The 27,535-nt window shown below is 42.3% G+C and overlaps 74 non-coding genes across 74 annotated transcripts; all 74 read right to left on the minus strand.

Moving 5' to 3' along the window:
- Positions 1–156: 156 nt before the first annotated feature.
- On the minus strand, positions 157–227 carry trnag-ccc (transfer RNA glycine (anticodon CCC)). Its single transcript has one exon. It is a non-coding gene; the product is annotated as a tRNA-Gly (tRNA).
- A 183-nt stretch (positions 228–410) lies between these two features.
- Positions 411–481, minus strand: trnag-ccc (transfer RNA glycine (anticodon CCC)). The gene has a single exon. It is a non-coding gene; the product is annotated as a tRNA-Gly (tRNA).
- A 331-nt stretch (positions 482–812) lies between these two features.
- trnag-ccc (transfer RNA glycine (anticodon CCC)) lies at positions 813–883 on the minus strand. The gene has a single exon. It is a non-coding gene; the product is annotated as a tRNA-Gly (tRNA).
- Positions 884–1,066: 183 nt separating this feature from the next.
- trnag-ccc (transfer RNA glycine (anticodon CCC)) lies at positions 1,067–1,137 on the minus strand. Its single transcript has one exon. It is a non-coding gene; the product is annotated as a tRNA-Gly (tRNA).
- A 459-nt stretch (positions 1,138–1,596) lies between these two features.
- trnag-ccc (transfer RNA glycine (anticodon CCC)) lies at positions 1,597–1,667 on the minus strand. The gene has a single exon. It is a non-coding gene; the product is annotated as a tRNA-Gly (tRNA).
- Positions 1,668–1,849: 182 nt separating this feature from the next.
- On the minus strand, positions 1,850–1,920 carry trnag-ccc (transfer RNA glycine (anticodon CCC)). Its single transcript has one exon. It is a non-coding gene; the product is annotated as a tRNA-Gly (tRNA).
- Positions 1,921–2,384: 464 nt separating this feature from the next.
- trnag-ccc (transfer RNA glycine (anticodon CCC)) lies at positions 2,385–2,455 on the minus strand. Its single transcript has one exon. It is a non-coding gene; the product is annotated as a tRNA-Gly (tRNA).
- Positions 2,456–2,620: 165 nt separating this feature from the next.
- On the minus strand, positions 2,621–2,691 carry trnag-ccc (transfer RNA glycine (anticodon CCC)). Its single transcript has one exon. It is a non-coding gene; the product is annotated as a tRNA-Gly (tRNA).
- Positions 2,692–3,027: 336 nt separating this feature from the next.
- On the minus strand, positions 3,028–3,098 carry trnag-ccc (transfer RNA glycine (anticodon CCC)). Its single transcript has one exon. It is a non-coding gene; the product is annotated as a tRNA-Gly (tRNA).
- Positions 3,099–3,281: 183 nt separating this feature from the next.
- Positions 3,282–3,352, minus strand: trnag-ccc (transfer RNA glycine (anticodon CCC)). The gene has a single exon. It is a non-coding gene; the product is annotated as a tRNA-Gly (tRNA).
- A 332-nt stretch (positions 3,353–3,684) lies between these two features.
- trnag-ccc (transfer RNA glycine (anticodon CCC)) lies at positions 3,685–3,755 on the minus strand. The gene has a single exon. It is a non-coding gene; the product is annotated as a tRNA-Gly (tRNA).
- A 183-nt stretch (positions 3,756–3,938) lies between these two features.
- trnag-ccc (transfer RNA glycine (anticodon CCC)) lies at positions 3,939–4,009 on the minus strand. The gene has a single exon. It is a non-coding gene; the product is annotated as a tRNA-Gly (tRNA).
- A 464-nt stretch (positions 4,010–4,473) lies between these two features.
- Positions 4,474–4,544, minus strand: trnag-ccc (transfer RNA glycine (anticodon CCC)). Its single transcript has one exon. It is a non-coding gene; the product is annotated as a tRNA-Gly (tRNA).
- A 183-nt stretch (positions 4,545–4,727) lies between these two features.
- trnag-ccc (transfer RNA glycine (anticodon CCC)) lies at positions 4,728–4,798 on the minus strand. Its single transcript has one exon. It is a non-coding gene; the product is annotated as a tRNA-Gly (tRNA).
- A 183-nt stretch (positions 4,799–4,981) lies between these two features.
- On the minus strand, positions 4,982–5,052 carry trnag-ccc (transfer RNA glycine (anticodon CCC)). The gene has a single exon. It is a non-coding gene; the product is annotated as a tRNA-Gly (tRNA).
- Positions 5,053–5,507: 455 nt separating this feature from the next.
- On the minus strand, positions 5,508–5,578 carry trnag-ccc (transfer RNA glycine (anticodon CCC)). The gene has a single exon. It is a non-coding gene; the product is annotated as a tRNA-Gly (tRNA).
- A 477-nt stretch (positions 5,579–6,055) lies between these two features.
- Positions 6,056–6,126, minus strand: trnag-ccc (transfer RNA glycine (anticodon CCC)). Its single transcript has one exon. It is a non-coding gene; the product is annotated as a tRNA-Gly (tRNA).
- A 568-nt stretch (positions 6,127–6,694) lies between these two features.
- trnag-ccc (transfer RNA glycine (anticodon CCC)) lies at positions 6,695–6,765 on the minus strand. The gene has a single exon. It is a non-coding gene; the product is annotated as a tRNA-Gly (tRNA).
- Positions 6,766–6,947: 182 nt separating this feature from the next.
- On the minus strand, positions 6,948–7,018 carry trnag-ccc (transfer RNA glycine (anticodon CCC)). The gene has a single exon. It is a non-coding gene; the product is annotated as a tRNA-Gly (tRNA).
- Positions 7,019–7,206: 188 nt separating this feature from the next.
- Positions 7,207–7,277, minus strand: trnag-ccc (transfer RNA glycine (anticodon CCC)). Its single transcript has one exon. It is a non-coding gene; the product is annotated as a tRNA-Gly (tRNA).
- Positions 7,278–7,460: 183 nt separating this feature from the next.
- On the minus strand, positions 7,461–7,531 carry trnag-ccc (transfer RNA glycine (anticodon CCC)). Its single transcript has one exon. It is a non-coding gene; the product is annotated as a tRNA-Gly (tRNA).
- Positions 7,532–7,861: 330 nt separating this feature from the next.
- Positions 7,862–7,932, minus strand: trnag-ccc (transfer RNA glycine (anticodon CCC)). Its single transcript has one exon. It is a non-coding gene; the product is annotated as a tRNA-Gly (tRNA).
- A 182-nt stretch (positions 7,933–8,114) lies between these two features.
- On the minus strand, positions 8,115–8,185 carry trnag-ccc (transfer RNA glycine (anticodon CCC)). Its single transcript has one exon. It is a non-coding gene; the product is annotated as a tRNA-Gly (tRNA).
- A 183-nt stretch (positions 8,186–8,368) lies between these two features.
- Positions 8,369–8,439, minus strand: trnag-ccc (transfer RNA glycine (anticodon CCC)). Its single transcript has one exon. It is a non-coding gene; the product is annotated as a tRNA-Gly (tRNA).
- A 591-nt stretch (positions 8,440–9,030) lies between these two features.
- On the minus strand, positions 9,031–9,101 carry trnag-ccc (transfer RNA glycine (anticodon CCC)). The gene has a single exon. It is a non-coding gene; the product is annotated as a tRNA-Gly (tRNA).
- Positions 9,102–9,284: 183 nt separating this feature from the next.
- Positions 9,285–9,355, minus strand: trnag-ccc (transfer RNA glycine (anticodon CCC)). The gene has a single exon. It is a non-coding gene; the product is annotated as a tRNA-Gly (tRNA).
- A 332-nt stretch (positions 9,356–9,687) lies between these two features.
- On the minus strand, positions 9,688–9,758 carry trnag-ccc (transfer RNA glycine (anticodon CCC)). The gene has a single exon. It is a non-coding gene; the product is annotated as a tRNA-Gly (tRNA).
- Positions 9,759–9,940: 182 nt separating this feature from the next.
- On the minus strand, positions 9,941–10,011 carry trnag-ccc (transfer RNA glycine (anticodon CCC)). Its single transcript has one exon. It is a non-coding gene; the product is annotated as a tRNA-Gly (tRNA).
- A 462-nt stretch (positions 10,012–10,473) lies between these two features.
- Positions 10,474–10,544, minus strand: trnag-ccc (transfer RNA glycine (anticodon CCC)). Its single transcript has one exon. It is a non-coding gene; the product is annotated as a tRNA-Gly (tRNA).
- Positions 10,545–10,727: 183 nt separating this feature from the next.
- On the minus strand, positions 10,728–10,798 carry trnag-ccc (transfer RNA glycine (anticodon CCC)). Its single transcript has one exon. It is a non-coding gene; the product is annotated as a tRNA-Gly (tRNA).
- Positions 10,799–10,957: 159 nt separating this feature from the next.
- trnag-ccc (transfer RNA glycine (anticodon CCC)) lies at positions 10,958–11,028 on the minus strand. The gene has a single exon. It is a non-coding gene; the product is annotated as a tRNA-Gly (tRNA).
- A 285-nt stretch (positions 11,029–11,313) lies between these two features.
- On the minus strand, positions 11,314–11,384 carry trnag-ccc (transfer RNA glycine (anticodon CCC)). The gene has a single exon. It is a non-coding gene; the product is annotated as a tRNA-Gly (tRNA).
- A 183-nt stretch (positions 11,385–11,567) lies between these two features.
- Positions 11,568–11,638, minus strand: trnag-ccc (transfer RNA glycine (anticodon CCC)). The gene has a single exon. It is a non-coding gene; the product is annotated as a tRNA-Gly (tRNA).
- Positions 11,639–11,970: 332 nt separating this feature from the next.
- Positions 11,971–12,041, minus strand: trnag-ccc (transfer RNA glycine (anticodon CCC)). Its single transcript has one exon. It is a non-coding gene; the product is annotated as a tRNA-Gly (tRNA).
- Positions 12,042–13,018: 977 nt separating this feature from the next.
- On the minus strand, positions 13,019–13,089 carry trnag-ccc (transfer RNA glycine (anticodon CCC)). The gene has a single exon. It is a non-coding gene; the product is annotated as a tRNA-Gly (tRNA).
- Positions 13,090–13,580: 491 nt separating this feature from the next.
- On the minus strand, positions 13,581–13,651 carry trnag-ccc (transfer RNA glycine (anticodon CCC)). Its single transcript has one exon. It is a non-coding gene; the product is annotated as a tRNA-Gly (tRNA).
- Positions 13,652–13,885: 234 nt separating this feature from the next.
- On the minus strand, positions 13,886–13,956 carry trnag-ccc (transfer RNA glycine (anticodon CCC)). The gene has a single exon. It is a non-coding gene; the product is annotated as a tRNA-Gly (tRNA).
- Positions 13,957–14,293: 337 nt separating this feature from the next.
- On the minus strand, positions 14,294–14,364 carry trnag-ccc (transfer RNA glycine (anticodon CCC)). Its single transcript has one exon. It is a non-coding gene; the product is annotated as a tRNA-Gly (tRNA).
- Positions 14,365–14,546: 182 nt separating this feature from the next.
- On the minus strand, positions 14,547–14,617 carry trnag-ccc (transfer RNA glycine (anticodon CCC)). The gene has a single exon. It is a non-coding gene; the product is annotated as a tRNA-Gly (tRNA).
- Positions 14,618–14,799: 182 nt separating this feature from the next.
- On the minus strand, positions 14,800–14,870 carry trnag-ccc (transfer RNA glycine (anticodon CCC)). The gene has a single exon. It is a non-coding gene; the product is annotated as a tRNA-Gly (tRNA).
- A 183-nt stretch (positions 14,871–15,053) lies between these two features.
- trnag-ccc (transfer RNA glycine (anticodon CCC)) lies at positions 15,054–15,124 on the minus strand. Its single transcript has one exon. It is a non-coding gene; the product is annotated as a tRNA-Gly (tRNA).
- Positions 15,125–15,456: 332 nt separating this feature from the next.
- Positions 15,457–15,527, minus strand: trnag-ccc (transfer RNA glycine (anticodon CCC)). Its single transcript has one exon. It is a non-coding gene; the product is annotated as a tRNA-Gly (tRNA).
- Positions 15,528–15,706: 179 nt separating this feature from the next.
- Positions 15,707–15,777, minus strand: trnag-ccc (transfer RNA glycine (anticodon CCC)). Its single transcript has one exon. It is a non-coding gene; the product is annotated as a tRNA-Gly (tRNA).
- A 183-nt stretch (positions 15,778–15,960) lies between these two features.
- On the minus strand, positions 15,961–16,031 carry trnag-ccc (transfer RNA glycine (anticodon CCC)). The gene has a single exon. It is a non-coding gene; the product is annotated as a tRNA-Gly (tRNA).
- Positions 16,032–16,363: 332 nt separating this feature from the next.
- Positions 16,364–16,434, minus strand: trnag-ccc (transfer RNA glycine (anticodon CCC)). The gene has a single exon. It is a non-coding gene; the product is annotated as a tRNA-Gly (tRNA).
- A 182-nt stretch (positions 16,435–16,616) lies between these two features.
- On the minus strand, positions 16,617–16,687 carry trnag-ccc (transfer RNA glycine (anticodon CCC)). Its single transcript has one exon. It is a non-coding gene; the product is annotated as a tRNA-Gly (tRNA).
- Positions 16,688–17,136: 449 nt separating this feature from the next.
- Positions 17,137–17,207, minus strand: trnag-ccc (transfer RNA glycine (anticodon CCC)). The gene has a single exon. It is a non-coding gene; the product is annotated as a tRNA-Gly (tRNA).
- A 183-nt stretch (positions 17,208–17,390) lies between these two features.
- On the minus strand, positions 17,391–17,461 carry trnag-ccc (transfer RNA glycine (anticodon CCC)). The gene has a single exon. It is a non-coding gene; the product is annotated as a tRNA-Gly (tRNA).
- A 949-nt stretch (positions 17,462–18,410) lies between these two features.
- trnag-ccc (transfer RNA glycine (anticodon CCC)) lies at positions 18,411–18,481 on the minus strand. Its single transcript has one exon. It is a non-coding gene; the product is annotated as a tRNA-Gly (tRNA).
- A 182-nt stretch (positions 18,482–18,663) lies between these two features.
- On the minus strand, positions 18,664–18,734 carry trnag-ccc (transfer RNA glycine (anticodon CCC)). The gene has a single exon. It is a non-coding gene; the product is annotated as a tRNA-Gly (tRNA).
- Positions 18,735–18,899: 165 nt separating this feature from the next.
- trnag-ccc (transfer RNA glycine (anticodon CCC)) lies at positions 18,900–18,970 on the minus strand. Its single transcript has one exon. It is a non-coding gene; the product is annotated as a tRNA-Gly (tRNA).
- Positions 18,971–19,302: 332 nt separating this feature from the next.
- Positions 19,303–19,373, minus strand: trnag-ccc (transfer RNA glycine (anticodon CCC)). The gene has a single exon. It is a non-coding gene; the product is annotated as a tRNA-Gly (tRNA).
- Positions 19,374–19,556: 183 nt separating this feature from the next.
- Positions 19,557–19,627, minus strand: trnag-ccc (transfer RNA glycine (anticodon CCC)). The gene has a single exon. It is a non-coding gene; the product is annotated as a tRNA-Gly (tRNA).
- Positions 19,628–19,835: 208 nt separating this feature from the next.
- On the minus strand, positions 19,836–19,906 carry trnag-ccc (transfer RNA glycine (anticodon CCC)). Its single transcript has one exon. It is a non-coding gene; the product is annotated as a tRNA-Gly (tRNA).
- A 186-nt stretch (positions 19,907–20,092) lies between these two features.
- trnag-ccc (transfer RNA glycine (anticodon CCC)) lies at positions 20,093–20,163 on the minus strand. Its single transcript has one exon. It is a non-coding gene; the product is annotated as a tRNA-Gly (tRNA).
- A 163-nt stretch (positions 20,164–20,326) lies between these two features.
- On the minus strand, positions 20,327–20,397 carry trnag-ccc (transfer RNA glycine (anticodon CCC)). The gene has a single exon. It is a non-coding gene; the product is annotated as a tRNA-Gly (tRNA).
- Positions 20,398–20,729: 332 nt separating this feature from the next.
- On the minus strand, positions 20,730–20,800 carry trnag-ccc (transfer RNA glycine (anticodon CCC)). Its single transcript has one exon. It is a non-coding gene; the product is annotated as a tRNA-Gly (tRNA).
- A 183-nt stretch (positions 20,801–20,983) lies between these two features.
- On the minus strand, positions 20,984–21,054 carry trnag-ccc (transfer RNA glycine (anticodon CCC)). The gene has a single exon. It is a non-coding gene; the product is annotated as a tRNA-Gly (tRNA).
- A 208-nt stretch (positions 21,055–21,262) lies between these two features.
- Positions 21,263–21,333, minus strand: trnag-ccc (transfer RNA glycine (anticodon CCC)). Its single transcript has one exon. It is a non-coding gene; the product is annotated as a tRNA-Gly (tRNA).
- A 211-nt stretch (positions 21,334–21,544) lies between these two features.
- Positions 21,545–21,615, minus strand: trnag-ccc (transfer RNA glycine (anticodon CCC)). The gene has a single exon. It is a non-coding gene; the product is annotated as a tRNA-Gly (tRNA).
- Positions 21,616–21,798: 183 nt separating this feature from the next.
- On the minus strand, positions 21,799–21,869 carry trnag-ccc (transfer RNA glycine (anticodon CCC)). The gene has a single exon. It is a non-coding gene; the product is annotated as a tRNA-Gly (tRNA).
- A 187-nt stretch (positions 21,870–22,056) lies between these two features.
- On the minus strand, positions 22,057–22,127 carry trnag-ccc (transfer RNA glycine (anticodon CCC)). The gene has a single exon. It is a non-coding gene; the product is annotated as a tRNA-Gly (tRNA).
- A 182-nt stretch (positions 22,128–22,309) lies between these two features.
- trnag-ccc (transfer RNA glycine (anticodon CCC)) lies at positions 22,310–22,380 on the minus strand. Its single transcript has one exon. It is a non-coding gene; the product is annotated as a tRNA-Gly (tRNA).
- A 182-nt stretch (positions 22,381–22,562) lies between these two features.
- On the minus strand, positions 22,563–22,633 carry trnag-ccc (transfer RNA glycine (anticodon CCC)). The gene has a single exon. It is a non-coding gene; the product is annotated as a tRNA-Gly (tRNA).
- Positions 22,634–23,157: 524 nt separating this feature from the next.
- Positions 23,158–23,228, minus strand: trnag-ccc (transfer RNA glycine (anticodon CCC)). Its single transcript has one exon. It is a non-coding gene; the product is annotated as a tRNA-Gly (tRNA).
- Positions 23,229–23,562: 334 nt separating this feature from the next.
- trnag-ccc (transfer RNA glycine (anticodon CCC)) lies at positions 23,563–23,633 on the minus strand. Its single transcript has one exon. It is a non-coding gene; the product is annotated as a tRNA-Gly (tRNA).
- A 182-nt stretch (positions 23,634–23,815) lies between these two features.
- Positions 23,816–23,886, minus strand: trnag-ccc (transfer RNA glycine (anticodon CCC)). The gene has a single exon. It is a non-coding gene; the product is annotated as a tRNA-Gly (tRNA).
- Positions 23,887–24,261: 375 nt separating this feature from the next.
- Positions 24,262–24,332, minus strand: trnag-ccc (transfer RNA glycine (anticodon CCC)). The gene has a single exon. It is a non-coding gene; the product is annotated as a tRNA-Gly (tRNA).
- A 589-nt stretch (positions 24,333–24,921) lies between these two features.
- On the minus strand, positions 24,922–24,992 carry trnag-ccc (transfer RNA glycine (anticodon CCC)). Its single transcript has one exon. It is a non-coding gene; the product is annotated as a tRNA-Gly (tRNA).
- A 208-nt stretch (positions 24,993–25,200) lies between these two features.
- On the minus strand, positions 25,201–25,271 carry trnag-ucc (transfer RNA glycine (anticodon UCC)). The gene has a single exon. It is a non-coding gene; the product is annotated as a tRNA-Gly (tRNA).
- A 971-nt stretch (positions 25,272–26,242) lies between these two features.
- On the minus strand, positions 26,243–26,313 carry trnag-ccc (transfer RNA glycine (anticodon CCC)). Its single transcript has one exon. It is a non-coding gene; the product is annotated as a tRNA-Gly (tRNA).
- A 183-nt stretch (positions 26,314–26,496) lies between these two features.
- Positions 26,497–26,567, minus strand: trnag-ccc (transfer RNA glycine (anticodon CCC)). The gene has a single exon. It is a non-coding gene; the product is annotated as a tRNA-Gly (tRNA).
- Positions 26,568–26,718: 151 nt separating this feature from the next.
- Positions 26,719–26,789, minus strand: trnag-ccc (transfer RNA glycine (anticodon CCC)). The gene has a single exon. It is a non-coding gene; the product is annotated as a tRNA-Gly (tRNA).
- A 159-nt stretch (positions 26,790–26,948) lies between these two features.
- trnag-ccc (transfer RNA glycine (anticodon CCC)) lies at positions 26,949–27,019 on the minus strand. Its single transcript has one exon. It is a non-coding gene; the product is annotated as a tRNA-Gly (tRNA).
- Between the last annotated feature and the right edge of the window lie 516 nt (positions 27,020–27,535).

Genomic DNA, 27,535 nt, shown 5'->3' on the forward strand with positions numbered 1-27,535 from the left:
TTTCGACATGCAATACTATGACCTTTTCGACATGCAATAGTATGACCTTTTCTACATGCTAAACTGTGAGTTTCTGCACTTTCTTTGACATGCAATACTATGACTTTTTTCAACAAACTAGGCTCTACCTCGTGAGCTACAACCACCCAAAATCCGTGCGCAGCCCGGGAATCGAACCCGGGTCGCAAGAATGGGAATCTTGCATGATACCACTACACCAGCAGCGCAACAGTTGTAATATGACTATGACTTTTTTCGACATGCAATACTATGACCTTTTCGACATGCAATAGTATGACCTTTTCTACATGCTAAACTGTGAGTTTCTGCACTTTCTTTGACATGCTATACTATGACTTTTTTCAACAAACTACGCTCTAACTCGTGAATTACAGCCACCCAAAAACCCATGCGCAGCCCGGGAATCGAACCCGGGTCGCAAGAATGGGAATCTTGCATGATACCACTACACCAGCAGCGCAACAGTTGTAATACGACTATGACCTTTTTTGACATGCAATACTATGACTTTTTTCAATAAACTAGGCTCTACCTCGTGAGCTACAACTGCCCCAAAATCTGTGCGCAGCCCGGTAATCTTGCTCGATACCACGACACCAGCAGCTCAACAGTTGTAATATACTATGACTTTTTTTCGACAAGCTATAAAATGACTTTTTTCGACATGCAATACTATGAACTTTTCGACATGCTATACTATGACTTCTTTTTCACTTTTTTATCCACGCAAAACAATGACTTTTTTCAACAAACTAGGCTCTAACCGTGAGCTACAACCGTCCCAAAATCCGTGCGCAGCCCGGGAATCGAACCCGGGTCGCAAGAATGGGAATCTTGCATGATACCACTACACCAGCAGCGCAACAGTTGTAATACGACTATGACTTTTTTCGACATGCAATACTATGACCTTTTCGACATGCAATAGTATGACCTTTTCTACATGCTAAACTGTGAGTTTCTGCACTTTCTTTGACATGCAATACTATGACTTTTTTCAACAAACTAGGCTCTACCTCGTGAGCTACAACCGTCCCAAAATCCGTGCGCAGCCCGGGAATCGAACCCGGGTCACAAGAATGGGAATCTTGCATGATACCACTACACCAGCAGCGCAACAGTGGTAATATGACTATGACTTTTTTCGACATGCAATACTATGACCTTTTCTACATGCTAAACTGTAAGTTTCTGCACTTTTTTTGACATGCTATACTATGACTTTTTTCAAAAAACTACGCTCTACCTCGTGAATTACAGCCACCCAAAAATCCATGCACAGCCCGGGAATCGAACCGGGTCGCAAAAATGGAAATCTTGCATGATACCACTACACCAGCAGCGCAACAGTGGTAATATGACTATGACTTTTTTCAACATGCAATAATATAAATGACCTTTTGCTATACTATGACTTTTTTCGACATGCAATACTATGACCTTTTCGACATGCAATAGTATGACCTTTTCTACATGCTAAACTGTGAGTTTCTGCACTTTCTTTGACATGCAATACTATGACTTTTTTCAACAAACTAGGCTCTACCTCGTGAGCTACAACCATCCCAAAATCCGTGCGCAGCCCGGGAATCGAACCCGGGTCGCAAGAATGGGAATCTTGCATGATACCACTACACCAGCAGCGCAACAGTTGTAATATACTATGACTTTTTTTTTCGACATGCAATACTATGACCTTTTCGACATGCAATAGTATGACCTTTTCTACATGCTAAACTGTGAGTTTCTGCACTTTCTTTGACATGCAATACTATGACTTTTTTCAACAAAGGCTCTACCTCGTGAGCTACAACCGTCCCAAAATCCGTGCGCAGCCCGGGAATCGAACCCGGGTCGCAAGAATGGGAATCTTGCATGATACCACTACACCAGCAGCGCAACAGTGGTAATATGACTATGACTTTTTTCGACATGCAATACTATGACCTTTTCTACATGCTAAACTGTGAGTTTCTGCACTTTCTTTGACATGCTATACTATGACTTTTTTCAACAAACTACGCTCTACCTCGTGAATTACAGCCACCCAAAAATCCATGCACAGCCCGGGAATCGAACCCGGGTCGCAAGAATGGGAATCTTGCATGATACCACTACACCAGCAGCGCAACAGTGGTAATATGACTATGACTTTTTTCGACATGCAATACTATAAATTGTTTTCGACTTGCTATACTATGACTTTTTTCGACATGCAATACTATGACCTTTTCGACATGCAATAGTATGACCTTTTCTACATGCTAAACTGTGAGTTTCTGCACTTTCTTTGACATGCAATACTATGACTTTTTTCAACAAACTAGGCTCTACCTCGTGAGCTACAACCACCCAAAAACCCATGCGCAGCCCGGGAATCGAACCCGGGTCGCAAGAATGGGAATCTTGCATGATACCACTACACCAGCAGCGCAACAGTGGTAATATGACTATGACTTTTTTCGACATGCAATACTATGACCTTTTCTACATGCTAAACTGCTAAACTGTGTTTCTGCACTTTCTTTGACATGCTATACTATGACTTTTTTCAACAAACTAGGCTCTAACTCGTGAATTACAGCCACCCAAAAACCCATGCGCAGCCCGGGAATCGAACCCGGGTCGCAAGAATGGGAATCTTGCATGATACCACTACACCAGCAGCGCAACAGTTGTAATACGACTATGACCTTTTTTGACATGCAATACTATGACTTTTTTCAATAAACTAGGCTCTACCTCGTGAGCTACAACTGCCCCAAAATCTGTGCGCAGCCCGGTAATCTTGCTCGTACCACGACACCAGCAGCTCAACAGTTGTAATATACTATGACTTTTTTTTTTTCGACAAGCTATAAAATGACTTTTTTCGACATGCAATACTATGAACTTTTCGACATGCTATACTATGACTTCTTTTTCACTTTTTTATCCACGCAAAACAATGACTTTTTTCAAACAACTAGGCTCTACCTCGTGAGCTACAACCGTCCCAAAAACCCATGCGCAGCCCGGGAATCGAACCCGGGTCGCAAGAATGGGAATCTTGCATGATACCACTACACCAGCAGCGCAACAGTGGTAATATGACTATGACTTTTTTCGACATGCAATACTATGACCTTTTCGACATGCAATAGTATGACCTTTTCTACATGCTAAACTGTGAGTTTCTGCACTTTCTTTGACATGCTATACTATGACTTTTTTCAACAAACTACGCTCTACCTCGTGAATTACAGCCACCCAAAAACCCATGCGCAGCCCGGGAATCGAACCCGGGTCGCAAGAATGGGAATCTTGCATGATACCACTACACCAGCAGCGCAACAGTTGTAATACGACTATGACCTTTTTTGACATGCAATACTATGACTTTTTTCAATAAACTAGGCTCTACCTCGTGAGCTACAACTGCCCCAAAATCTGTGCGCAGCCCGGTAATCTTGCTCGATACCACGACACCAGCAGCTCAACAGTTGTAATATACTATGACTTTTTTTCGACAAGCTATAAAATGACTTTTTTCGACATGCAATACTATGAACTTTTCGACATGCTATACTATGACTTCTTTTTCACTTTTTTATCCACGCAAAACAATGACTTTTTTCAACAAACTAGGCTCTACCTCGTGAGCTACAACCGTCCCAAAATCCGTGCGCAGCCCGGGAATCGAACCCGGGTCGCAAGAATGGGAATCTTGCATGATACCACTACACCAGCAGCGCAACAGTTGTAATACGACTATGACTTTTTTCGACATGCAATACTATGACCTTTTCGACATGCAATAGTATGACCTTTTCTACATGCTAAACTGTGAGTTTCTGCACTTTCTTTGACATGCAATACTATGACTTTTTTCAACAAACTAGGCTCTACCTCGTGAGCTACAACCGTCCCAAAATCCGTGCGCAGCCCGGGAATCGAACCCGGGTCACAAGAATGGGAATCTTGCATGATACCACTACACCAGCAGCGCAACAGTGGTAATATGACTATGACTTTTTTCGACATGCAATACTATGACCTTTTCTACATGCTAAACTGTAAGTTTCTGCACTTTTTTTGACATGCTATACTATGACTTTTTTCAAAAAACTACGCTCTACCTCGTGAATTACAGCCACCCAAAAATCCATGCACAGCCCGGGAATCGAACCCGGGTCGCAAGAATGGGAATCTTGCATGATACCACTACACCAGCAGCGCAACAGTGGTAATATGACTATGACTTTTTTCGACATGCAATACTATAAATTGTTTTCGACTTGCTATACTATGACTTTTTTCGACATGCAATACTATGACCTTTTCGACATGCAATAGTATGACCTTTTCTACATGCTAAACTGTGAGTTTCTGCACTTTCTTTGACATGCTATACTATGACTTTTTTCAACAAACTACGCTCTACCTCGTGAATTACAGCCACCCAAAAACCCATGCGCAGCCCGGGAATCGAACCCGGGTCGCAAGAATGGGAATCTTGCATGATACCACTACACCAGCAGCGCAACAGTGGTAATATGACTATGACTTTTTTCGACATGCAATACTATGACCTTTTCGACATGCAATAGTATGACCTTTTCTAAATGCTAAACTGTGAGTTTCTGCACTTTCTTTGACATGCAATACTATGACTTTTTTCAACAAACTAGGCTCTAACTCGTGAGCTACAACCGTCCCAAAATCCGTGCGCAGCCCGGGAATCGAACCCGGGTCGCAAGAATGGGAATCTTGCATGATACCACTACACCAGCAGCGCAACAGTTGTAATACGACTATGACTTTTTTTGACATGCAATACTATGACCTTTTCGACATGCAATAGTATGACCTTTTCTACATGCTAAACTGTGAGTTTCTGCACTTTCTTTGACATGCAATACTATGACTTTTTTCAACAAACTAGGCTCTACCTCGTGAGCTACAACCGTCCCAAAATCCGTGCGCAGCCCGGGAATCGAACCCGGGTCACAAGAATGGGAATCTTGCATGATACCACTACACCAGCAGCGCAACAGTGGTAATATGACTATGACTTTTTTCGACATGCAATACTATGACCTTTTCTACATGCTAAACTGTAAGTTTCTGCACTTTTTTTGACATGCTATACTATGACTTTTTTCAAAAAACTACGCTCTACCTCGTGAATTACAGCCACCCAAAAATCCATGCACAGCCCGGGAATCGAAGCCGGGTCGCAAGAATGGGAATCTTGCATGATACCACTACACCAGCAGCGCAACAGTGGTAATATGACTATGACTTTTTTCGACATGTAAATTGTTTTCGACTTGCTTACTATGACTTTTTTCGACATGCAATACTATGACCTTTTCGACATGCAATAGTATGACCTTTTCTACATGCTAAACTGTGAGTTTCTGCACTTTCTTTGACATGCAATACTATGACTTTTTTCAACAAACTAGGCTCTAACTCGTGAGCTACAACCGTCCCAAAATCCGTGCGCAGCCCGGGAATCGAACCCGGGTCACAAGAATGGGAATCTTGCATGATACCACTACACCAGCAGCGCAACAGTGGTAATATGACTATGACTTTTTTCGACATGCAATAATGACCTTTTCGACATGCAATAGACCTTTTCTACATGCTAAACTGTGAGTTTCTGCACTTTCTTTGACATGCAATACTATGAATTTTTTCAACAAACTAGGCTCTACCTCGTGAGCTATAACCACCCAAAAATCCATGCGCAGCCCGGGAATCGAACCCGGGTCGCAAGAATGGGAATCTTGCATGATACCACTACACCACAGCGCAACAGTGGTAATATGACTATGACTTTTTTCGACATGCAATACTATAAATTGTTTTCCTTTATACTATGACTTTTTTCGACATGCAATACTATGACCTTTTCGACATGCAATAGTATGACCTTTTCTACATGCTAAACTGTGAGTTTCTGCACTTTCTTTGACATGCAATACTATGACTTTTTTCAACAAACTAGGCTCTACCTCGTGAGCTACAACCGTCCCAAAATCCGTGCGCAGCCCGGGAATCGAACCCGGGTCACAAGAATGGGAATCTTGCATGATACCACTACACCAGCAGCGCAACAGTGGTAATATGACTATGACTTTTTTCGACATGCAATACTATGACCTTTTCTACATGCTAAACTGTGTGAGTTTCTGCACTTTCTTTGACATGCTATACTATGACTTTTTTCAAAAACTACGCTCTACCTCGTGAATTACAGCCACCCAAAAATCCATGCACAGCCCGGGAATCGAACCCGGGTCGCAAGAATGGGAATCTTGCATGATACCACTACACCAGCAGCGCAACAGTTGTAATACGACTATGACTTTTTTTGACATGCAATACTATGACTTTTTTCAATAAACTAGGCTCTACCTCGTGAGCTACAACTGCCCCAAAATCTGTGCGCAGCCCGGTAATCTTGCTCGATACCACGACACCAGCAGCTCAACAGTTGTAATATACTATGACTTTTTTTTTTTCGACAAGCTATAAAATGACTTTTTTCGACATGCAATACTATGAACTTTTCGACATGCTATACTATGACTTCTTTTTCACTTTTTTATGCACGCAAAACAATGACTTTTTTCAAACAACTAGGCTCTACCTCGTGAGCTACAACCGTCCCAAAAACCCATGCGCAGCCCGGGAATCGAACCCGGGTCGCAAGAATGGGAATCTTGCATGATACCACTACACCAGCAGCGCAACAGTGGTAATATGACTATGACTTTTTTCGACATGCAATACTATGACCTTTTCGACATGCAATAGTATGACCTTTTCTACATGCTAAACTGTGAGTTTCTGCACTTTCTTTGACATGCTATACTATGACTTTTTTCAACAAACTAGGCTCTACCTCGTGAATTACAGCCACCCAAAAACCATGCGCAGCCCGGGAATCGAACCCGGGTCGCAAGAATGGGAATCTTGCATGATACCACTACACCAGCAGCGCAACAGTTGTAATACGACTATGACTTTTTTTTTTTCGACATGCAATACTATGACCTTTTCGACATGCAATAGTATGACCTTTTCTACATGCTAAACTGTGAGTTTCTGCACTTTCTTTGACATGCAATACTATGACTTTTTTCAACAAACTAGGCTCTACCTCGTGAGCTACAACCGTCCCAAAATCCGTGCGCAGCCCGGGAATCGAACCCGGGTCACAAGAATGGGAATCTTGCATGATACCACTACACCAGCAGCGCAACAGTGGTAATATGACTATGACTTTTTTCGACATGCAATACTATGACCTTTTCGACATGCAATAGTATGACCTTTTCTACATGCTAAACTGTGAGTTTCTGCACTTTCTTTGACATGCTATACTATGACTTTTTTCAACAAACTAGGCTCTAACTCGTGAATTACAGCCACCCAAAAACCCATGCGCAGCCCGGGAATCGAACCCGGGTCGCAAGAATGGGAATCTTGCATGATACCACTACACCAGCAGCGCAACAGTTGTAATACGACTATGACTTTTTTGACATGCAATACTATGACTTTTTTCAATAAACTAGGCTCTACCTCGTGAGCTACAACTGCCCCAAAATCTGTGCGCAGCCCGGTAATCTTGCTCGATACCACGACACCAGCAGCTCAACAGTTGTAATATACTATGACTTTTTTTCGACAAGCTATAAAATGACTTTTTTCGACATGCAATACTATGAACTTTTCGACATGCTATACTATGACTTCTTTTTCACTTTTTTATCCACGCAAAACAATGACTTTTTTCAACAAACTAGCTCTAACTCGTGAGCTACAACCGTCCCAAAATCCGTGCGCAGCCCGGGAATCGAACCCGGGTCGCAAGAATGGGAATCTTGCATGATACCACTACACCAGCAGCGCAACAGTGGTAATATGACTATGACTTTTTTCGACATGCAATACTATGACCTTTTCGACATGCAATAGTATGACCTTTTCTACATGCTAAACTGTGAGTTTCTGCACTTTCTTTGACATGCAATACTATGACTTTTTTCAACAAACTAGGCTCTACCTCGTGAGCTACAACCACCCAAAATCCGTGCGCAGCCCGGGAATCGAACCCGGGTCGCAAGAATGGGAATCTTGCATGATACCACTACACCAGCAGCGCAACAGTTGGTAATATGACTATGACTTTTTTCGACATGCAATACTATGACCTTTTCGACATGCAATAGTATGACCTTTTCTACATGCTAAACTGTGAGTTTCTGCACTTTCTTTGACATGCTATACTATGACTTTTTTCACAAACTAGGCTCTAACTCGTGAATTACAGCCACCCAAAAACCCATGCGCAGCCCGGGAATCGAACCCGGGTCGCAAGAATGGGAATCTTGCATGATACCACTACACCAGCAGCGCAACAGTTGTAATACGACTATGACCTTTTTCGACATGCAATACTATGACTTTTTTCAATAAACTAGGCTCTACCTCGTGAGCTACAACTGCCCCAAAATCTGTGCGCAGCCCGGTTCTTGCTCGATACCACGACACCAGCAGCTCAACAGTTGTAATATACTATGACTTTTTTTCGACAAGCTATAAAATGACTTTTTTCGACATGCAATACTATGAACTTTTCGACATGCTATACTATGACTTCTTTTTCACTTTTTTATCCACGCAAAACAATGACTTTTTTCAACAAACTAGGCTCTACCTCGTGAGCTACAACCGTCCCAAAATCCGTGCGCAGCCCGGGAATCGAACCCGGGTCGCAAGAATGGGAATCTTGCATGATACACTACACCAGCAGCGCAACAGTGGTAATATGACTATGACTTTTTTCGACATGCAATACTATGACCTTTTGACCTTTTTCGACATGCAATAGTATGACCTTTTCTACATGCTAAACTGTGAGTTTCTGCACTTTCTTTGACATGCAATACTATGACTTTTTTCAACAAACTAGGCTCTACCTCGTGAGCTACAACCACCCAAAATCCGTGCGCAGCCCGGGAATCGAACCCGGGTCGCAAGAATGGGAATCTTGCATGATACCACTACACCAGCAGCGCAACAGTTGTAATACGACTATGACTTTTTTCGACATGCAATACTATGACCTTTTCGACATGCAATAGTATGACCTTTTCTACATGCTAAACTGTGAGTTTCTGCACTTTCTTTGACATGCTATACTATGACTTTTTTCAACAAACTAGGCTCTAACTCGTGAATTACAGCCACCCAAAAACCCATGCGCAGCCCGGGAATCGAACCCGGGTCGCAAGAATGGGAATCTTGCATGATACCACTACACCAGCAGCGCAACAGTTGTAATACGACTATGACCTTTTTTGACATGCAATACTATGACTTTTTTCAATAAACTAGGCTCTACCTCGTGAGCTACAACTGCCCCAAAATCTGTGCGCAGCCCGGTAATCTTGCTCGATACCACGACACCAGCAGCTCAACAGTTGTAATATACTATGACTTTTTTTCGACAAGCTATAAAATGACTTTTTTCGACATGCAATACTATGAACTTTTCGACATGCTATACTATGACTTCTTTTTCACTTTTTTATCCACGCAAAACAATGACTTTTTTCAACAAACTAGGCTCTACCTCGTGAGCTACAACCGTCCCAAAATCCGTGCGCAGCCCGGGAATCGAACCCGGGTCGCAAGAATGGGAATCTTGCATGATACCACTACACCAGCAGCGCAACAGTTGTAATACGACTATGACTTTTTTCGACATGCAATACTATGACCTTTTCGACATGCAATAGTATGACCTTTTCTACATGCTAAACTGTGAGTTTCTGCACTTTCTTTGACATGCAATACTATGACTTTTTTCAACAAACTAGGCTCTACCTCGTGAGCTACAACCACCCAAAATCCGTGCGCAGCCCGGGAATCGAACCCGGGTCACAAGAATGGGAATCTTGCATGATACCACTACACCAGCAGCGCAACAGTGGTAATATGACTATGACTTTTTTCGACATGCAATACTATGACCTTTTCTACATGCTAAACTGTATGTTTCTGCACTTTTTTTGACATGCTATACTATGACTTTTTTCAAAAAACTACGCTCTACCTCGTGAATTACAGCCACCCAAAAATCCATGCACAGCCCGGGAATCGAACCCGGGTCGCAAGAATGGGAATCTTGCATGATACCACTACACCAGCAGCGCAACAGTGGTAATATGACTATGACTTTTTTCGACATGCAATACTATAAATTGTTTTCGACTTGCTATACTATGACTTTTTTCGACATGCAACTATGACCTTTTCGACATGCAATAGTATGACCTTTTCTACATGCTAAACTGTGAGTTTCTGCACTTTCTTTGACATGCTATACTATGACTTTTTTCAACAAACTAGGCTCTACCTCGTGAGCTACAACCACCCAAAAACCCATGCGCAGCCCGGGAATCGAACCCGGGTCGCAAGAATGGGAATCTTGCATGATACCACTACACCAGCAGCGCAACAGTGGTAATATGACTATGACTTTTTTCGACATGCAATACTATGACCTTTTCGACATGCAATAGTATGACCTTTTCTACATGCTAAACTGTGAGTTTCTGCACTTTCTTTGACATGCAATACTATGACTTTTTTCAACAAACTAGGCTCTACCTCGTGAGCTACAACCGTCCCAAAATCCGTGCGCAGCCCGGGAATCGAACCCGGGTCACAAGAATGGGAATCTTGCATGATACCACTACACCAGCAGCGCAACAGTGGTAATATGACTATGACTTTTTTTTCGCATGCAATACTATGACCTTTTCTACATGCTAAACTGTAAGTTTCTGCACTTTTTTGACATGCTATACTATGACTTTTTTCAACAAACTACGCTCTACCTCGTGAATTACAGCCACCCAAAAACCCATGCGCAGCCCGGGAATCGAACCCGGGTCGCAAGAATGGGAATCTTGCATGATACCACTACACCAGCAGCGCAACAGTTGTAATACGACTATGACTTTTTTTGACATGCAATACTATGACTTTTTTCAACAAACTAGCTCTAATACAACTAAAATGACCCGGTTTTCTCGATACATGCAGCTAAACAGTTGTAATATACTATGACTTTTTTTTTTCGACATGACCTTTTCGACATGCAATACTATGACCTTTTCTACATGCTAAACTGTGAGTTTCTGCACTTTTTTGACATGCAATACTATGACTTTTTTCAACAAACTAGGCTCTACCTCGTGAGCTACAACCACCCAAAATCCATGCGCAGCCCGGGAATCGAACCCGGGTCGCAAGAATGGGAATCTTGCATGATACCACTACACCAGCAGCGCAACAGTGGTAATATGACTATGACTTTTTTCGACATGCAATACTATGACCTTTTCGACATGCAATACTATGACCTTTTCTACATGCTAAACTGTAAGTTTCTGCACTTTTTTTGACATGCTATACTATGACTTTTTTCAACAAACTAGGCTCTAACTCGTGAATTACAGCCACCCAAAAACCCATGCGCAGCCCGGGAATCGAACCCGGGTCGCAAGAATGGGAATCTTGCATGATACCACTACACCAGCAGCGCAACAGTTGTAATACGACTATGACCTTTTTTGACATGCAATACTATGACTTTTTTCAATAAACTAGGCTCTACCTCGTGAGCTACAACTGCCCCAAAATCTGTGCGCAGCCCGGTAATCTTGCTCGATACCACGACACCAGCAGCTCAACAGTTGTAATATACTATGACTTTTTTTCGACAAGCTATAAAATGACTTTTTTCGACATGCAATACTATGAACTTTTCGACATGCTATACTATGACTTCTTTTTCACTTTTTTATCCAAGCAAAACAATGACTTTTTTCAAAAAACTACGCTCTACCTCGTGAGCTACAACCGTCCCAAAATCCGTGCGCAGCCCGGGAATCGAACCCGGGTCGCAAGAATGGGAATCTTGCATGATACCACTACACCAGCAGCGCAACAGTGGTAATATGACTATGATACATGACTATGACTTTTTTCGACATGCAATACTATGACCTTTTCGACATGCAATAGTATGACCTTTTCTACATGCTAAACTGTGAGTTTCTGCACTTTCTTTGACATGCAATACTATGACTTTTTTCAACAAACTAGGCTCTACCTCGTGAGCTACAACCGTCCCAAAATCCGTGCGCAGCCCGGGAATCGAACCCGGGTCGCAAGAATGGGAATCTTGCATGATACCACTACACCAGCAGCAACAGTGGTAATATGACTATGACTTTTTTCGACATGCAATACTATGACCTTTTCTACATGCTAAACTGTAAGTTTCTGCACTTTTTTTGACATGCTATACTATGACTTTTTTCAAAAAACTACGCTCTACCTCGTGAATTACAGCCACCCAAAAATCCATGCACAGCCCGGGAATCGAACCCGGGTCGCAAGAATGGGAATCTTGCATGATACCACTACACCAGCAGCGCAACAGTGGTAATATGACTATGACTTTTTTCGACATGCAATACTATAAATTGTTTTCGACTTGCTATACTATGACTTTTTTCGACATGCAATACTATGACCTTTTCGACATGCTATACTATGACCTTTTCTACATGCTTTGAGTTTCTGCACTTTCTTTGACATGCTATACTATGACTTTTTTCAACAAACTAGGCTCTACCTCGTGAGCTACAACCACCCAAAAACCCATGCGCAGCCCGGGAATCGAACCCGGGTCGCAGAATGGGAATCTTGCATGATACCACTACACCAGCAGCGCAACAGTGGTAATATGACTATGACTTTTTTCGACATGCAATACTATGACCTTTTCGACATGCAATAGTATGACCTTTTCTACATGCTAAACTGTGAGTTTCTGCACTTTCTTTGACATGCAATACTATGACTTTTTTCAACAAACTAGGCTCTACCTCGTGAGCTACAACCGTCCCAAAATCCGTGCGCAGCCCGGGAATCGAACCCGGGTCACAAGAATGGGAATCTTGCATGATACCACTACACCAGCAGCGCAACAGTGGTAATATGACTATGACTTTTTTCGACATGCAATACTATGACCTTTTCTACATGCTAAACTGCTAAACTGTTTCTGCACTTTTTTTGACATGCTATACTATGACTTTTTTCAAAAACTACGCTCTACCTCGTGAATTACAGCCACCCAAAAATCCATGCACAGCCCGGGAATCGAACCCGGGTCGCAAGAATGGGAATCTTGCAATGATACCACTACACCAGCAGCGCAACAGTTGTAATATGACTTTTTTTTCGACATGCAATACTATGACTTTTTTCAATAAACTAGGCTCTTTCGTGACTATGCAAAACTATGACCTTTTTACCACGACATGCAAATATACTACTATGACTTTTTTCGACATGCAATACTATGACCTTTTCTACATGCTAAACTGTGAGTTTCTGCACTTTTTTTGACATGCAACTATGACTTTTTTCAAAAACTAGGCTCTACCTCGTGAGCTACAACCACCCAAAATCCATGCGCAGCCCGGGAATCGAACCCGGGTCGCAAGAATGGGAATCTTGCATGATACCACTACACCAGCAGCGCAACAGTGGTAATATGACTATGACTTTTTTCGACATGCAATACTATAAATTGTTTTCGACTTGCTATACTATGACTTTTTTCGACATGCAATACTATGACCTTTTCGACATGCAATATTATGACCTTTTCTACATGCTAAACTGTGAGTTTCTGCACTTTCTTTGACATGCTATACTATGACTTTTTTCAACAAACTACGCTCTACCTCGTGAATTACAGCCACCCAAAAACCAATGCGCAGCCCGGGAATCGAACCCGGGTCGCAAGAATGGGAATCTTGCATGATACCACTACACCAGCAGCGCAACAGTTGTAATACGACTATGACTTTTTTGACATGCAATACTATGACTTTTTTCAATAAACTAGGCTCTACCTCGTGAGCTACAACTGCCCCAAAATCTGTGCGCAGCCCGGTAATCTTGCTCGATACCACGACACCAGCAGCTCAACAGTTGTAATATACTATGACTTTTTTTTTTTTCGACAAGCTATAAAATGACTTTTTTCGACATGCAATACTATGAACTTTTCGACATGCTATACTATGACTTCTTTTTCACTTTTTTATCCACGCAAAACAATGACTTTTTTCAAACAACTAGGCTCTACCTCGTGAGCTACAACCGTCCCAAAAACCCATGCGCAGCCCGGGAATCGAACCCGGGTCGCAAGAATGGGAATCTTGCATGATACCACTACACCAGCAGCGCAACAGTGGTAATATGACTATGACTTTTTTCGACATGCAATACTATGACCTTTTCGACATGCAATAGTATGACCTTTTCTACATGCTAAACTGTGAGTTTCTGCACTTTCTTTGACATGCTATACTATGACTTTTTTCAACAAACTAGGCTCTACCTCGTGAATTACAGCCACCCAAAATCCATGCGCAGCCCGGGAATCGAACCCGGGTCGCAAGAATGGGAATCTTGCATGATACCACTACACCAGCAGCGCAACAGTTGTAATACGACTATGACTTTTTTTGACATGCAATACTATGACCTTTTCGACATGCAATAGTATGACCTTTTCTACATGCTAAACTGTGAGTTTCTGCACTTTCTTTGACATGCAATACTATGACTTTTTTCAACAAACTAGGCTCTACCTCGTGAGCTACAACCACCCAAAATCCGTGCGCAGCCCGGGAATCGAACCCGGGTCGCAAGAATGGGAATCTTGCATGATACCACTACACCAGCAGCGCAACAGTGTAATACGACTATGACTTTTTTCGACATGCAATACTATGACCTTTTCGACATGCAATATTATGACCTTTTCTACATGCTAAACTGTGAGTTTCTGCACTTTCTTTGACATGCTATACTATGACTTTTTTCAACAAACTAGGCTCTAACCTCGTGAATTACAGCCACCCAAAAACCCATGCGCAGCCCGGGAATCGAACCCGGGTCGCAAGAATGGGAATCTTGCATGATACCACTACACCAGCAGCGCAACAGTTGTAATACGACTATGACCTTTTTTGACATGCAATACTATGACTTTTTTCAATAAACTAGGCTCTACCTCGTGAGCTACAACTGCCCCAAAATCTGTGCGCAGCCCGGTAATCTTGCTCGATACCACGACACCAGCAGCTCAACAGTTGTAATATACTATGACTTTTTTTCGACAAGCTATAAAATGACTTTTTTCGACATGCAATACTATGAACTTTTCGACATGCTATACTATGACTTCTTTTTCACTTTTTTATCCACGCAAAACAATGACTTTTTTCAACAAACTAGGCTCTAACTCGTGAGCTACAACCGTCCCAAAATCCGTGCGCAGCCCGGGAATCGAACCCGGGTCGCAAGAATGGGAATCTTGCATGATACCACTACACCAGCAGCGCAACAGTGGTAATATATGACTTTTTTCGACATGCAATACTATGACCTTTTCGACATGCAATAGTATGACCTTTTCTACATGCTAAACTGTGAGTTTCTGCACTTTCTTTGACATGCAATACTATGACTTTTTTCAACAAACTAGGCTCTACCTCGTGAGCTACAACCGTCCCAAAATCCGTGCGCAGCCCGGGAATCGAACCCGGGTCACAAGAATGGGAATCTTGCATGATACCACTACACCAGCAGCGCAACAGTTGTAATACGACTATGACTTTTTTCGACATGCAATACTATGACCTTTTCGACATGCAATAGTATGACCTTTTCTACATGCTAAACTGTGAGTTTCTGCACTTTCTTTGACATGCTATACTATGACTTTTTTCAACAAACTACGCTCTACCTCGTGAATTACAGCCACCCAAAAACCAATGCGCAGCCCGGGAATCGAACCCGGGTCGCAAGAATGGGAATCTTGCATGATACCACTACACCAGCAGCGCAACAGTTGTAATACGACTATGACCTTTTTTGACATGCAATACTATGACTTTTTTCAATAAACTAGGCTCTACCTCGTGAGCTACAACTGCCCCAAAATCTGTGCGCAGCCCGGTAATCTTGCTCGATACCACGACACCAGCAGCTCAACAGTTGTAATATACTATGACTTTTTTTCGACAAGCTATAAAATGACTTTTTCGACATGCAATACTATGAACTTTTCGACATGCTATACTATGACTTCTTTTTCACTTTTTTATCCACGCAAAACAATGACTTTTTTCAACAAACTAGGCTCTAACTCGTGAGCTACAACCGTCCCAAAATCCCATGCGCAGCCCGGGAATCGAACCCGGGTCGCAAGAATGGGAATCTTGCATGATACCACTACACCAGCAGCGCAACAGTTGTAATACGACTATGACTTTTTTCGACATGCAATACTATGACCTTTTCGACATGCAATAGTATGACCTTTTCTACATGCTAAACTGTGAGTTTCTGCACTTTCTTTGACATGCAATACTATGACTTTTTTCAACAAACTAGGCTCTACCTCGTGAGCTACAACTTCCCAAAATCCGTGCGCAGCCCGGGAATCGAACCCGGGTCGCAAGAATGGGAATCTTGCATGATACCACTACACCAGCAGCGCAACAGTGGTAAAATGACTATGACTTTTTTCGACATGCAATACTATGACCTTTTCTACATGCTAAGTAAGTTTCTGCACTTTTTTGACATGCTATACTATGACTTTTTTCAAAAACTACGCTCTACCTCGTGAATTACAGCCACCCAAAAATCCATGCACAGCCCGGGAATCGAACCCGGGTCGCAAGAATGGGAATCTTGCATGATACCACTACACCAGCAGCGCAACAGTGGTAATATGACTATGACTTTTTCGACATGCAATACTATAAATTGTTTTCGACTATGACTTTTTTCGACATGCAATACTATGACCTTTTCGACATGCAATAGTATGACCTTTTCTACATGCTAAACTGTGAGTTTCTGCACTTTCTTTGACATGCTATACTATGACTTTTTTCAACAAACTACGCTCTACCTCGTGAATTACAGCCACCCAAAAACGCATGCGCAGCCCGGGAATCGAACCCGGGTCGCAAGAATGGGAATCTTGCATGATACCACTACACCAGCAGCGCAACAGTGGTAATATGACTATGACTTTTTTCGACATGCAATACTATGACCTTTTCGACATGCAATAGTATGACCTTTTCTAAATGCTAAACTGTGAGTTTCTGCACTTTCTTTGACATGCAATACTATGACTTTTTTCAACAAACTAGGCTCTACCTCGTGAGCTACAACCGTCCCAAAATCCGTGCGCAGCCCGGGAATCGAACCCGGGTCACAAGAATGGGAATCTTGCATGATACCACTACACCAGCAGCGCAACAGTGGTAATATGACTATGACTTTTTTCGACATGCAATACTATGACCTTTTCGACATGCAATACTATGACCTTTTCTACATGCTAAACTGTAAGTTTCTGCACTTTTTTTGACATGCTATACTATGACTTTTTTCAAAAAACTACGCTCTACCTCGTGAATTACAGCCACCCAAAAATCCATGCACAGCCCGGGAATCGAACCCGGGTCGCAAGAATGGGAATCTTGCATGATACCACTACACCAGCAGCGCAACAGTTGTAATACGACTATGACTTTTTTCGACATGCAATACTATGACTTTCAATAAACTAGGCTCTACCTCGTGAGCTACAATGCCCCATGAATCTGTGCGCAGCCCGGTAATCTTGCATTACACCAGCAGCGCAACATGCAATATACTATGACTTTTTTCGACATGCAATACTATGACCTTTTCTACATGCTAAACTGTAAGTTTCTGCACTTTTTTGACATGCTATACTATGACTTTTTTCAAAAAACTACGCTCTACCTCGTGAATTACAGCCACCCAAAAATCCATGCACAGCCCGGGAATCGAACCCGGGTCGCAAGAATGGGAATCTTGCATGATACCACTACACCAGCAGCGCAACAGTTGTAATACGACTATGACCTTTTCGACATGCAATACTATGACTTTTTTCAATAAACTAGGCTCTACCTCGTGAGCTACAATGCCCCAAAATCTGTGCGCAGCCCGGTAATCTTGCTCGATACCACGACACCAGCAGCTCAACAGTTGTAATATAGTATGACTTTTTTTTTTCGACAAGCTATAAAATGACTTTTTTCGACATGCAATACTATGAACTTTTCGACATGCTATACTATGACTTCTTTTTCACTTTTTTATCCACGCAAAACAATGACTTTTTTCAACAAACTAGGCTCTACCTCGTGAGCTACAACCGTCCCAAAAACCCATGCGCAGCCCGGGAATCGAACCCGGGTCGCAAGAATGGGAATCTTGCATGATACCACTACACCAGCAGCGCAACAGTGGTAATATGACTATGACTTTTTTCGACATGCAATACTATGACCTTTTCGACATGCAATAGTATGACCTTTTCTACATGCTAAACTGTGAGTTTCTGCACTTTCTTTGACATGCAATACTATGACTTTTTTCAACAAACTAGGCTCTACCTCGTGAGCTACAACCACCCAAAATCCGTGCGCAGCCCGGGAATCGAACCCGGGTCACAAGAATGGGAATCTTGCATGATACCACTACACCAGCAGCGCAACAGTGGTAATATGACTATGATTTTTTCGACATGCGACATGCAATATTATGACCTTTTCTACATGCTAAACTGTGAGTTTCTGCACTTTCTTTGACATGCTATACTATGACTTTTTTCAACAAACTACGCTCTACCTCGTGAATTACAGCCACCCAAAAACCCATGCGCAGCCCGGGAATCGAACCCGGGTCGCAAGAATGGGAATCTTGCATGATACCACTACACCAGCAGCGCAACAGTTGTAATACGACTATGACCTTTTTTGACATGCAATACTATGACTTTTTTCAATAAACTAGGCTCTACCTCGTGAGCTACAACTGCCCCAAAATCTGTGCGCAGCCCGGTAATCTTGCTCGATACCACGACACCAGCAGCTCAACAGTTGTAATATACTATGACTTTTTTTCGACAAGCTATAAAATGACTTTTTCGACATGCAATACTATGAACTTTTCGACATGCTATACTATGACTTCTTTTTCACTTTTTTATCCACGCAAAACAATGACTTTTTTTAAACAACTAGGCTCTACCTCGTGAGCTACAACCGTCCCAAAAACCCATGCGCAGCCCGGGAATCGAACCCGGGTCGCAAGAATGGGAATCTTGCATGATACCACTACACCAGCAGCGCAACAGTGGTAATATGACTATGACTTTTTTCGACATGCAATACTATGACCTTTTCGACATGCAATAGTATGACCTTTTCTACATGCTAAACTGTGAGTTTCTGCACTTTCTTTGACATGCTATACTATGACTTTTTTCAACAAACTACGCTCTACCTCGTGAATTACAGCCACCCAAAAACCCATGCGCAGCCCGGGAATCGAACCCGGGTCGCAAGAATGGGAATCTTGCATGATACCACTACACCAGCAGCGCAACAGTTGTAATACGACTATGACCTTTTTTCGACATGCTATACTATGACTTTTTCGACATGCAATACTATGACCTTTTCGACATGCAATAGTATGACCTTTTCTAAATGCTAAACTGTGAGTTTCTGCACTTTCTTTGACATGCAATACTATGACTTTTTTCAACAAACTAGGCTCTAACTCGTGAGCTACAACCGTCCCAAAATCCGTGCGCAGCCCGGGAATCGAACCCGGGTCGCAAGAATGGGAATCTTGCATGATACCACTACACCAGCAGCGCAACAGTGGTAATATGACTATGACTTTTTTTTTCGACATGCAATACTATGACCTTTTCGACATGCAATAGTATGACCTTTTCTACATGCTAAACTGTGAGTTTCTGCACTTTCTTTGACATGCAATACTATGACTTTTTTCAACAAACTAGGCTCTACCTCGTGAGCTACAACCGTCCCAAAATCCGTGCGCAGCCCGGGAATCGAACCCGGGTCACAAGAATGGGAATCTTGCATGATACCACTACACCAGCAGCGCAACAGTGGTAATATGACTATGACTTTTTTCGACATGCAATACTATGACCTTTTCTACATGCTAAACTGTGAGTTTCTGCACTTTCTTTGACATGCTATACTATGACTATGACTTTTCAACAAACTAGGCTCTAACTCGTGAATTACAGCCACCCAAAAACCCATGCGCAGCCCGGGAATCGAACCCGGGTCGCAAGAATGGGAATCTTGCATGATACCACTACACCAGCAGCGCAACAGTTGTAATACGACTATGACCTTTTTTGACATGCAATACTATGACTTTTTTCAATAAACTAGGCTCTACCTCGTGAGCTACAACTGCCCCAAAATCTGTGCGCAGCCCGGTAATCTTGCTCGATACCACGACACCAGCAGCTCAACAGTTGTAATATACTATGACTTTTTTCGACAAGCTATAAAATGACTTTTTTCGACATGCAATACTATGAACTTTTCGACATGCTATACTATGACTTCTTTTTCACTTTTTTATCCACGCAAAACAATGACTTTTTTCAAACAACTAGGCTCTACCTCGTGAGCTACAACCGTCCCAAAAACCCATGCGCAGCCCGGGAATCGAACCCGGGTCGCAAGAATGGGAATCTTGCATGATACCACTACACCAGCAGCGCAACAGTGGTAATATGACTATGACTTTTTTCGACATGCAATACTATGACCTTTTCGACATGCAATAGTATGACCTTTTCTACATGCTAAACTGTGAGTTTCTGCACTTTCTTTGACATGCTATACTATGACTTTTTTCAACAAACTACGCTCTACCTCGTGAATTACAGCCACCCAAAAACGCATGCGCAGCCCGGGAATCGAACCCGGGTCGCAAGAATGGGAATCTTGCATGATACCACTACACCAGCAGCGCAACAGTTGTAATACGACTATGACCTTTTTTGAATTGCTATACTATGACTTTTTTCGACATGCAATACTATGACCTTTTCGACATGCAATAGTATGACCTTTTCTAAATGCTAAACTGTGAGTTTCTGCACTTTCTTTGACATGCAATACTATGACTTTTTTCAACAAACTAGGCTCTAACTCGTGAGCTACAACCGTCCCAAAATCCGTGCGCAGCCCGGGAATCGAACCCGGGTCGCAAGAATGGGAATCTTGCATGATACCACTACACCAGCAGCGCAACAGTGGTAATATGACTATGACTTTTTTCAACATGCAATAATATAAATTGTTTTCGACTTGCTATACTATGACTTTTTTCGACATGCAATAGTATGACCTTTTCTACATGCTAAACTGTGAGTTTCTGCACTTTCTTTGACATGCTATACTATGACTTTTTTCAACAAACTAGGCTCTACCTCGTGAGCTACAACCATCCCAAAAACCCATGCGCAGCCCGGGAATCGAACCCGGGTCGCAAGAATGGGAATCTTGCATGATACCACTACACCAGCAGCGCAACAGTGGTAATATGACTATGACTTTTTTCGACATGCAATACTATGACCTTTTCGACATGCAATAGTATGACCTTTTCTACATGCTAAACTGTGAGTTTCTGCACTTTCTTTGACATGCAATACTATGACTTTTTTCAACAAACTAGGCTCTACCTCGTGAGCTACAACCACCCAAAAACCCATGCGCAGCCCGGGAATCGAACCCGGGTCGCAAGAATGGGAATCTTGCATGATACCACTACACCAGCAGCGCAACAGTTGTAATATACTATGACTTTTTTTCGACAAGCTATAAAATGACTTTTTTCGACATGCAATACTATGAACTTTTCGACATGCTATACTATGACTTCTTTTTCACTTTTTTATCCACGCAAAACAATGACTTTTTTCAAACAACTAGGCTCTACCTCGTGAGCTACAACCGTCCCAAAAACCCATGCGCAGCCCGGGAATCGAACCCGGGTCGCAAGAATGGGAATCTTGCATGATACCACTACACCAGCAGCGCAACAGTGGTAATATGACTATGACTTTTTTCGACATGCAATACTATGACCTTTTCGACATGCAATAGTATGACCTTTTCTAAATGCTAAACTGTGAGTTTCTGCACTTTCTTTGACATGCAATACTATGACTTTTTTCAACAAACTAGGTTCTAACTCGTGACCTACAACCACCCAAAAACCGTGCGCAGCCCGGGAATCGAACCCGGGTCGCAAGAATGGGAATCTTGCATGATACCACTACACCAGCAGCGCAACAGTTGTAATATACTATGACTTTTTTCGACATGCAATACTATGACCTTTTCGACATGCAATAGTATGACCTTTTCTACATGCTAAACTGTGAGTTTCTGCACTTTCTTTGACATGCAATACTATGACTTTTTTCAACAAACTAGGCTCTACCTCGTGAGCTACAACCGTCCCAAAATCCGTGCGCAGCCCGGGAATCGAACCCGGGTCACAAGAATGGGAATCTTGCATGATACCACTACACCAGCAGCGCAACAGTGGTAATATGACTATGACTTTTTTCGACATGCAATACTATGACCTTTTCTACATGCTAAACTGTAAGTTTCTGCACTTTTTTTGACATGCTATACTATGACTTTTTTCAAAAACTACGCTCTACCTCGTGAATTACAGCCACCCAAAACCCATGCACAGCCCGGGAATCGAACCCGGGTCGCAAGAATGGGAATCTTGCATGATACCACTACACCAGCAGCGCAACAGTTGTAATACGACTATGACTTTTTTTGACATGCAATACTATGACTTTTTTCAATAAACTAGACCTCGTGAGCTACAATGCCCCAAAATCTGTGCGCAGCCCGGTAATCTTCTTGCATGATACCACGACACCAGCAGCAACAGTGCAATACTATGACTTTTTTCGACATGCAATACTATGACCTTTTCTACATGCTAAACTGTGAGTTTCTGCACTTTCTTTGACATGCTATACTATGACTTTTTTCAACAAACTAGGCTCTACCTCGTGAATTACAGCCACCCAAAAATCCATGCGCAGCCCGGGAATCGAACCCGGGTCGCAAGAATGGGAATCTTGCATGATACCACTACACCAGCAGCGCAACAGTTGTAATACGACTATGACTTTTTTTGACATGCAATACTATGACTTTTTTCAATAAACTAGGCTCTACCTCGTGAGCTACAATGCCCCAAAATCTGTGCGCAGCCCGGTAATCTTGCTCGATACCACGACACCAGCAGCTCAACAGTTGTAATATAGTATGACTTTTTTTTTTCGACAAGCTATAAAATGACTTTTTTCGACATGCAATACTATGAACTTTTCGACATGCTATACTATGACTTCTTTTTCACTTTTTTATCCACGCAAAACAATGACTTTTTTCAACAAACTAGGCTCTAACTCGTGAGCTACAACCGTCCCAAAATACGTGCGCAGCCCGGGAATCGAACCCGGGTCGCAAGAATGGGAATCTTGCATGATACCACTACACCAGCAGCGCAACAGTTGTAATATGACTATGACTTTTTTCGACATGCAATACTATGACCTTTTCGACATGCAATAGTATGACCTTTTCTACATGCTAAACTGTGAGTTTCTGCACTTTCTTTGACATGCAATACTATGACTTTTTTCAACAAACTAGGCTCTACCTCGTGAGCTACAACCACCCAAAATCCGTGCGCAGCCCGGGAATCGAACCCGGGTCACAAGAATGGGAATCTTGCATGATACCACTACACCAGCAGCGCAACAGTGGTAATATGACTATGACTTTTTTCGACATGCAATACTATGACCTTTTCTACATGCTAAACTGTGAGTTTCTGCACTTTCTTTGACATGCAATACTATGAATTTTTTCAACAAACTAGGCTCTAAACAACCACCCAAAAACCCATGCGAGCCCGGGAATTTGGGAATCTTGCATGATACCACTACACCAGCAGCGCAACAGTGGTAATATGACTATGACTTTTTTCGACATGCAATACTATGACATGCAATACTATGACCTTTTCTACATGCTAAACTGTGAGTTTCTGCACTTTCTTTGACATGCTATACTATGACTTTTTTCAACAAACTAGGCTCTAACTCGTGAATTACAGCCACCCAAAAACCCATGCGCAGCCCGGGAATCGAACCCGGGTCGCAAGAATGGGAATCTTGCATGATACCACTACACCAGCAGCGCAACAGTTGTAATACGACTATGACCTTTTTTGACATGCAATACTATGACTTTTTTCAATAAACTAGGCTCTACCTCGTGAGCTACAACTGCCCCAAAATCTGTGCGCAGCCCGGTAATCTTGCTCGATACCACGACACCAGCAGCTCAACAGTTGTAATATACTATGACTTTTTTTTTTCGACAAGCTATAAAATGACTTTTTTCGACATGCAATACTATGAACTTTTCGACATGCTATACTATGACTTCTTTTTCACTTTTTTATCCACGCAAAACAATGACTTTTTTTAAACAACTAGGCTCTACCTCGTGAGCTACAACCGTCCCAAAAACCCATGCGCAGCCCGGGAATCTAACCCGGGTCGCAAGAATGGGAATCTTGCATGATACCACTACACCAGCAGCGCAACAGTGGTAATATGACTATGACTTTTTTCGACAGCAATACTATGACCTTTTCGACATGCAATAGTATGACCTTTTCTACATGCTAAACTGTGAGTTTCTGCACTTTCTTTGACATGCTATACTATGACTTTTTTCAACAAACTACGCTCTACCTCGTGAATTACAGCCACCCAAAAACGCATGCGCAGCCCGGGAATCGAACCCGGGTCGCAAGAATGGGAATCTTGCATGATACCACTACACCAGCAGCGCAACAGTTGTAATACGACTATGACCTTTTTTGACTTGCTATACTATGACTTTTTTCGACATGCAATACTATGACCTTTTCGACATGCAATAGTATGACCTTTTCTAAATGCTAAACTGTGAGTTTCTGCACTTTCTTTGACATGCAATACTATGACTTTTTTCAACAAACTAGGCTCTAACTCGTGAGCTACAACCGTCCCAAAATCCGTGCGCAGCCCGGGAATCGAACCCGGGTCGCAAAAATGGAAATCTTGCATGATACCACTACACCAGCAGCGCAACAGTGGTAATATGACTATGACTTTTTTCAACATGCAATACTATGACCTTTTCGACATGCAATACTATGACCTTTTCTACATGCTAAACTGTGAGTTTCTGCACTTTTTTGACATGCTATACTATGACTTTTTTCAAAAAACTAGCTCTACCTCGTGAATTACAGCCACCCAAAAATCCATGCACAGCCCGGGAATCGAACCCGGGTCGCAAGAATGGGAATCTTGCATGATACCACTACACCAGCAGCGCAACAGTTGTAATACGACTATGACTTTTTTTGACATGCAATACTATGACTTTTTCAATAAACTAGGCTCTACCTCGTGAGCTACAATTCTGTGCGCAGCCCGGTAATCTTGCTCGATACCACGACACCAGCAGCTCAACAGTTGTAATATACTATGACTTTTTTTCGACAAGCTATAAAATGACTTTTTTCGACATGCAATACTATGAACTTTTCGACATGCTATACTATGACTTCTTTTTCACTTTTTTATCCACGCAAAACAATGACTTTTTTCAACAAACTAGGCTCTAACTCGTGAGCTACAACCATCCCAAAATCCATGCGCAGCCCGGGAATCAAACCCAGGTATCAAGAATGGGAATCTTGCATGATACCACTACACCAGCAGCGCAACAGTTGTAATACGACTATGACTTTTTTGACATGCAATACTATGACTTTTTTCAATAAACTAGGCTCTACCTGAGCTACAATGCCCCAAAATCTGTGCGCAGCCCGGTAATCTTGCTCGATACCACGACACCAGCAGCTCAACAGTTGTAATATACTATGACTTTTTTTCGACAAGCTATAAAATGACTTTTTTCGACATGCAATACTATGAACTTTTCGACATGCTATACTATGACTTCTTTTTCACTTTTTTATCCACGCAAAACAATGACTTTTTTCAACAAACTAGGCTCTAACTCGTGAGCTACAACCGTCCCAAAATCCATGCGCAGCCCGGGAATCGAACCCGGGTCGCAAGAATGGGAATCTTGCATGATACCACTACACCAGCAGCGCAACAGTTGTAATACGACTATGACTTTTTTCGACATGCAATACTATGACCTTTTCGACATGCAATAGTATGACCTTTTCTACATGCTAAACTGTGAGTTTCTGCACTTTCTTTGACATGCAATACTATGACTTTTTTCAACAAACTAGGCTCTACCTCGTGAGCTACAACCGTCCCAAAATCCGTGCGCAGCCCGGGAATCGAACCCGGGTCACAAGAATGGGAATCTTGCATGATACCACTACACCAGCAGCGCAACAGTGGTAATATGACTATGACTTTTTCGACATGCAATATTATGACCTTTTCTACATGCTAAACTGTGAGTTTCTGCACTTTCTTTGACATGCAATACTATGACTTTTTTCAACAAACTAGGCTCTACCTCGTGAGCTACAAAAAATCCATGCGCAGCCCGGGAATCGAACCCGGGTCACAAGAATGGGAATCTTGCATGATACCACTACACCAGCAGCGCAACAGTGGTAATATGACTATGACTTTTTTCGACATGCAATACTATGACCTTTTCTACATGCTAAACTGTGAGTTTCTGCACTTTCTTTGACATGCTATACTATGACTTTTTTCAACAAACTAGGCTCTAACTCGTGAATTACAGCCACCCAAAAACCCATGCGCAGCCCGGGAATCGAACCCGGGTCGCAAGAATGGGAATCTTGCATGATACCACTACACCAGCAGCGCAACAGTTGTAATACGACTATGACCTTTTTTGACATGCAATACTATGACTTTTTTCAATAAACTAGGCTCTACCTCGTGAGCTACAACTGCCCCAAAATCTGTGCGCAGCCCGGTAATCTTGCTCGATACCACGACACCAGCAGCTCAACAGTTGTAATATACTATGACTTTTTTTCGACAAGCTATAAAATGACTTTTTTCGACATGCAATACTATGAACTTTTCGACATGCTATACTATGACTTCTTTTTCACTTTTTTATCCACGCAAAACAATGACTTTTTTTAAACAACTAGGCTCTACCTCGTGAGCTACAACCGTCCCAAAAACCCATGCGCAGCCCGGGAATCTAACCCGGGTCGCAAGAATGGGAATCTTGCATGATACCACTACACCAGCAGCGCAACAGTGGTAATATGACTATGACTTTTTTCGACATGCAATACTATGACCTTTTCGACATGCAATAGTATGACCTTTTCTACATGCTAAACTGTGAGTTTCTGCACTTTCTTT

The sequence above is a fragment of the Anoplopoma fimbria genome, chromosome 21 (genome assembly GCF_027596085.1).
Source record: "Anoplopoma fimbria isolate UVic2021 breed Golden Eagle Sablefish chromosome 21, Afim_UVic_2022, whole genome shotgun sequence".
NCBI lineage: Eukaryota > Metazoa > Chordata > Actinopteri > Perciformes > Anoplopomatidae > Anoplopoma > Anoplopoma fimbria.